The sequence below is a fragment of the Eublepharis macularius genome, chromosome 10, assembly GCF_028583425.1.
Source record: "Eublepharis macularius isolate TG4126 chromosome 10, MPM_Emac_v1.0, whole genome shotgun sequence".
In the NCBI taxonomy this organism is placed as follows: Eukaryota; Metazoa; Chordata; class Lepidosauria; order Squamata; family Eublepharidae; genus Eublepharis; species Eublepharis macularius.
In genome coordinates, this window is record NC_072799.1 from 12,926,434 (window position 1) to 12,932,433 (window position 6,000).

A 6,000-nucleotide genomic window follows, 5' to 3' on the forward strand; every position below is an offset into this window, starting at 1 on the left:
GGGTCCGGAGTACAGGAGTTATCTAAGAAGACCTGGAGAAGATCAGCTACGGTTCTGTCAATGACTTTGCCCAGAAAGGGCAGATTAGAGATTGAGCAATAATTAGAATCATAGAATCAGGGTTGGAAGGGAACTCCAGGGTCAAACCACATCATGGCTGTTGCTGACACACACATTGGATAAATGCACTTTAAATGCTCATTAGTGATCATTTACAACTGGGTTTTCTTATGTGAAACAGGAAAATCCACTTCCAAAGGATTGCTAAATTGCATTGAAAGAGCATTATCCAACATGTGTGGAAGCAGTCCATATTTGTCTAGGTTTTTTTTTTTTAGTAGTGGGTGGACAACCTCTTCAAGTGGCCAAGGGAAAGAGCCCGGATTTAGTGAGAGATTTATGACAGACATCAGAGGCCTTTATGTGGTCTTTAAAAGATTTTAGCAGCCAGGATGGGCAAGGATCCAGTGAAGACATACAGCCAAGCTACACGTGACGCCTGACACAGGTTGGACACTTGTCAGCTTCCCTCAAGTTTTGAAGGGAAATGTAGGCGTCCTGGTTTTTCAGCTTGGCTCTGCATTACAGCTGCAAGACCAGGATGCCTACATATCCCATCAAAACTTGAGGGAAGCTGACAAGTGTCCAACCTGTGTCAGGCGTCACTTGTAGCTTGGCTCATAGTGGCCTTCACACAGGCCAGGATCTGGTTAATATCCATCACTGTAACTGGGTCAAAACAGTTCAGGAGCTGTGTTAAGCATTTCTTCTGCCTCACATATATAACAACTGGCATCCAGATCAGAGTGTATTTATGCTATTTTATCAGCAAAAATTTTTGCAAAGGCATCACAGCACCATGATGATGTCATTGTGCCACTCCGAGAGCACACCCGGGAGACCTATTCTCCACCTTTCCTCCCCCATTGGCCAGGTGAGTAGAGGCAGAGAGCAGAGGGTGGGAGCGTGGGATCTCCCACCCCCAGCGGGGGAATGGCAGCCCTACATTTTACCCAGCTGAGTTCTCTCCCCTCCCCAAACCTCACCCTCCCCCAGGTCCACCCCCAAATTCTCCAGGAATTTCCCCACCCAGTTGCCAGCTGGGAACACTAATACTAAAGCACACCACCAACTCAGCTATCGAAGCAACCGGAGAGCATCTAGTTAGGGTCTATGCTAGTCATCAAGATGCTTCAAGACTCCTGCTTTTCTGTGTTACCGCAGACCTCTCACTTTCCCCTCTGGTTTCATTTTTATGACTAGCTTTTCTGAGTATGCCACACTGTGTAAAAACACAACCAGTGAACTTCAGCCCCTCTTAAAAATAACCATCCAGACCTTTTTTTTTTCCCTAGCAGAGGGCAATCGAACCTTTCATGTGCTTGCCACCACCTCTCTGCATTTAGTGGGATATCTGGTTACAGGACTCAAGTCAACCGTGCTTTTTCTGTGGTGGTTCTCACCCGTACTGATTACTAGTCCCTTTGAGGGGTAGGGGAGCTCCCCAGGTCTGGGGGAGGGTTGGGGGCAAGACTGGAGGGGGAAATTGGTGGAAATTGGTGTAACCTTAAATAGGAGTACCTGCACTTAAAACCAAAAAAATCACTAGGACTCCTATAACAAACTTTAAGGGATTTAATATTGACAAAAGCTGAAAACAGCTATTAGGCAAAACGGGAGGTTCCATATGGGAGAAGAAAGGTATTTGGGTGGTCAAGAACCTTGGTTGTTAAAAAAAGATGCTGTGCGTGCAGAAAGAAATTTCCCACTACTTTGAAAGAAACCCTTACTGGGGAATTTCCTTCGTGTCTAGCGCCATGAAGCCAGATTTAATATCCTCTTCTTTTAAAAAAAGTTGTACTCAGCTGCTGGAGTTTAGTAAAATATTTCAGGGGGACTTCCTTCTATTGTCAAAGGCTTTTGTGGCTGGGAGAACGTTAGTTGTTGTAGATTTTCCAGGTTGTATGGCCATGGTCTTGGCATTGTAGTTCCTGACGTTTCGCCAGCAGCCGTGACTGGCATCTTCAGAGGTGTAGCACCGAAAGACAGAGATGTCTTCAGGGCCAAGCTACAAGTGACGAATGACACAGGTTGGACACTTGTCAGGTTCTCTCAAGTTTCGGTGGGAAATGTAGGCATCCTGGTCTTGCAGCTTGGCTCTCTGGCTGCTGTCCAATGGACTTTTCAACTGTCACTTGCCCAACATTCCGCCAAACTGCCTACACTTTCCATCAAAACTTGAGGGAACCTGACAAGTGTCCAACCTGTGTCATTCGTCACTTGTATTTTGGCCCTCAGTGTCAATGTGTGGAGAAGATGTTAGCAGGTAATTTGCATAGGGCATGGTTTCCAGTCCTGAACAACACCAGACTAACAAAATACTCTACATCTTACAATAGCCCTGCAGATAAGATTAGCACAGCAACCACCAATCCATCTGCAAAAGAACTTCCTCAGGATACAGTGAAGCTTCCCCCCATTAGCATGCCACACCCTGGGAAACTCTTACAGGATGACTCAGCCCAAACCCACCTTCCTGAGTAGATATAAATTACCTGCCAACACCTTTTCCACACTGTGACACTGAGAGATCGCTATCTTCTTGTGCTACACCTCTGAAGATGCCAGCCACAGCTGCTGGCGAAACGTCAGGAACTACAATGCCAAGACCACGGCAATACAGCCCGGAAAACCCACAACAACTAATGGACTTCCTTCTGTTTAGCCAAATTGCTTCAAAGGTTGTGAGATGGTTATGATCAGAGTTGTATTTTCCACAAAGGTGGCAGCACTGCCAAACTGCAATCCAAAAGACTTAACAATGAAAACACAATAAAGGACTATTTTTTCTCTTAATAGGGTGGGGGCAGTTAGCAACATTTAATTGCAGGGCAGGAGAATAAAACGGGATGCAGTATAGCACAGGGGCTACAATGAGCTAGAAGGACTCTGGTTCAAATTTTTAGATAAGCACCTGTATCTTTATGTTGTATCTTTTTATTAAATAAATAAAAATCTTTAAAAACATTTAGATAAGCAGGTCTTGTCCAATTATAATCCTATCTCAAGCCTTTCCTTTTGGGGAAAGTATATAGCAAATCACCCCAAAGTCTGCCAAGAAAATATCGTGATGCAACGTCCCCCCCATGGGTCAGTAATGACTTACAATCTGGGCTTTTTTCCAGCTGGAAGGAACACGGTGGAACGGAGTTCTGGAACCTCTTGAAAATGGTCACATGGCTGGTGGTCCCACTCCCTGATCTCCAGACAGAGGGGAGTTTAGATTGCCCTCCGCGCCTGGAGATCAGGGGGCGGGCGGTGCCACCGGCCATGTGACCATTTTCGCCGAGAGCAATTTAAACTTTTAAAAACTCCCCCCTTGTTCCAGCTGACCCAAAGTGACATCGTTGGCCCTGGGAGCATGCGTGCACTTTGCGCATGCACATCTGGTACCAGTGGCACCACCTCCTGCCAAGAGTTGCCCCCTGTGCTGGCAACCCACTGAGTTCCACCACCTCTTTTCCCAGAAAAAAGCCCTGCTTGCAATGCAGTCCTAAACAGAGTTACTCCAGTCTACACCAATTGAAATCAATGGGCTTAGACTGGCGTAACTCTGCTTAGGATTGCACTGTTAGTGCTTGCACAGGGGACCACCTTTATCTTTACCTGTATGGACAGGTACAGTGTCAGAGCAATTCCAGAAATACTTGGATGAGATAACTGCCCCTGATCCTTTCCAATCTGGTGTCAGGTTTAAGGTAGAGTCATCTTCAATAGTCAGGGCTTTTTTTCTGGGAAAAGAGGTGGTGGAACTCAGTGGGTTGCCAGCACAGAGGGCAACTCTTGGCAGGAGGTGGTGCCCCTGGTACCACATGAGCACGCGCAAAGTGCACGTATGCTTCCAGGGCCAATGACATCACTTTGGGTAAGCTGGAACAAGGGGGGAGTTTTTAAAAGTGTAAATCACCCGCGGCGAAAATGGTCACATGGCTGGTGGCCCTGCCCCCCGATCTCCAAACAGAGGGGAGTTTAGATTGCCCTCCGTGCCGCTCCAGAGGAGATCAGGGGGTGGGGCCACCAGTCATGTGACCATTTTCAAGCGGTTCCGGAACTCCGTTCCACCGCGTTCCAGCTGAAAAAAAAGCCCTGTCAATAGTACTTGTGGTTGTGGATGATATTTGTCTTCCGACTGGCAGAGGGAGTGCATCTCTGTTGTTGTTCTTAGACCTGACTTCAACCTTCGATATGGTGGACCACATGAGTTTAATAATAACATACTTTGTAAACCGCTCTGAGTGGGTGTCAGGTTGTCCTGAAAGGCGATGTATAAAATATATTATAAAACAGAGGTATTTAGGAAAGCTTTCGGGGCCGTCAAAACCCCAGTGGGGAATCCTTGCTGGTGCTGTGTGCGTGAGGTGTTAGCACAGGTCATACTGTTGCAGAGGGCTTCCAAAATAGCCACTTCTGATCTACAAGCACAGGGCAGAGAAACACAGATGTTCAGGCCATCAGAGCAAGTTTTGAGCATGGAAATTTGATGCCAACCTGCTGTCACCTGCATCCTGTGAACATTTTACCACGTCTTCCAGCACTGCCTTTGATTTTTCTGTACCCCATCCCTTTTTCTGTGGATTTTTAAAAATAGGTTTAGGCTGTTGTGCATTCCTTTCCATTGAAGATGCATTCTTTAGAGACAGCAGTCTTTGAAGACAGGGACATTCCCAAAAACTCATATCACAACAGAGAAGAAGCAGATGGCGTCTGGCCAGCTGAAGCTAAACAAAAAGCAAAGTGTGGCACTTTATAGAAATAACTAAGACAAGAGGACGGGAAATGAAAAAAAATTGCTGGGTCAGTTTACTGATAGTATATTTAAAGAATACTGATAACGGATTTGGGGGCTTTTCCAGCTGCAAGCTTCATAGAAAACAATGAAAAAAGTTCCTTTATTGAAAACAGCTGGAGATCATGAACACAGCCCCCTCTCCCTTATTAACTGTTGTTTATCTCCGGCCTGAAATTCAGAAGATAATTGAAAACGGTTTTTAAAAGACATCATGATGTCCACTTGTAATTCTTTGATCCCACCGTTGCCACTGGTCAAATAGGTTTAGCATGTTTTTGAAACAATGCAAAACCTGTTTTTCACCTGTGATAATGTGGGACTATACACAGTGCTAGCAGCAATGATCTCACTGCCTTCAACTGCCTCTGAAAAAGCAACCCTACATGTCCAACCACTACATAAGGTTGCATTAAATGATACCTAAGGAAACATAAAAATTCATGTATTTAGAAAGTAATGAAGCACTCACACATACATATACACCAAGACATGCAATCTTGTGGGAATTCTCACTAGATGAGGAGGAAAGAATTTGGAGATCTGGATGAAGTGCAGAAGAGGACAGTAAGAATGATTAAGGAGTTGGAGCACCGTTCCTGTGAGGGAAGGCTAAAGAATCTGGGACTTTTCAGTTTAGAAAAAAGATGACTCTCTCTGCAAAAGAAATCTTACACAGGGATGCTCAAGTGTTTTACTTTCTGCGAAATAGTAAAGAGTCCAGTAGCACCTTTAAGACTAACCAACTTTAGTGAAGCATAAACTTTCGAGAACCACAGCTCTCTTCATCAGATGCATCTGAGAGCTGTGGTTCTCGAAAGCATCTGATGAAGAGAGCTGTGGTTTTCGAAAGCTTACGCTTCAATAAAGTTGATTAGTCTTAAAGGTGCTACTGGACACTTTACTATTTTGCAACTACAGGCTAACATGCCTAACTCCTCTGGATCTTTTACTTTCAATGTGGCCTTATATTCAAATGTACTCCATCTCCTTAGCAGTGCATGTGTAACCACAATGGGAGAACAAGTGTCAGATCTCTCACTTGATCCTACTTGTGTAAGATGTCTTGTGTAGAGACTCTAAGAGGGAAACATGAAATTGGTTTATAAAATTATGTATGGGGTGCAGAAATTGGATACAGAGAATATTTTCTC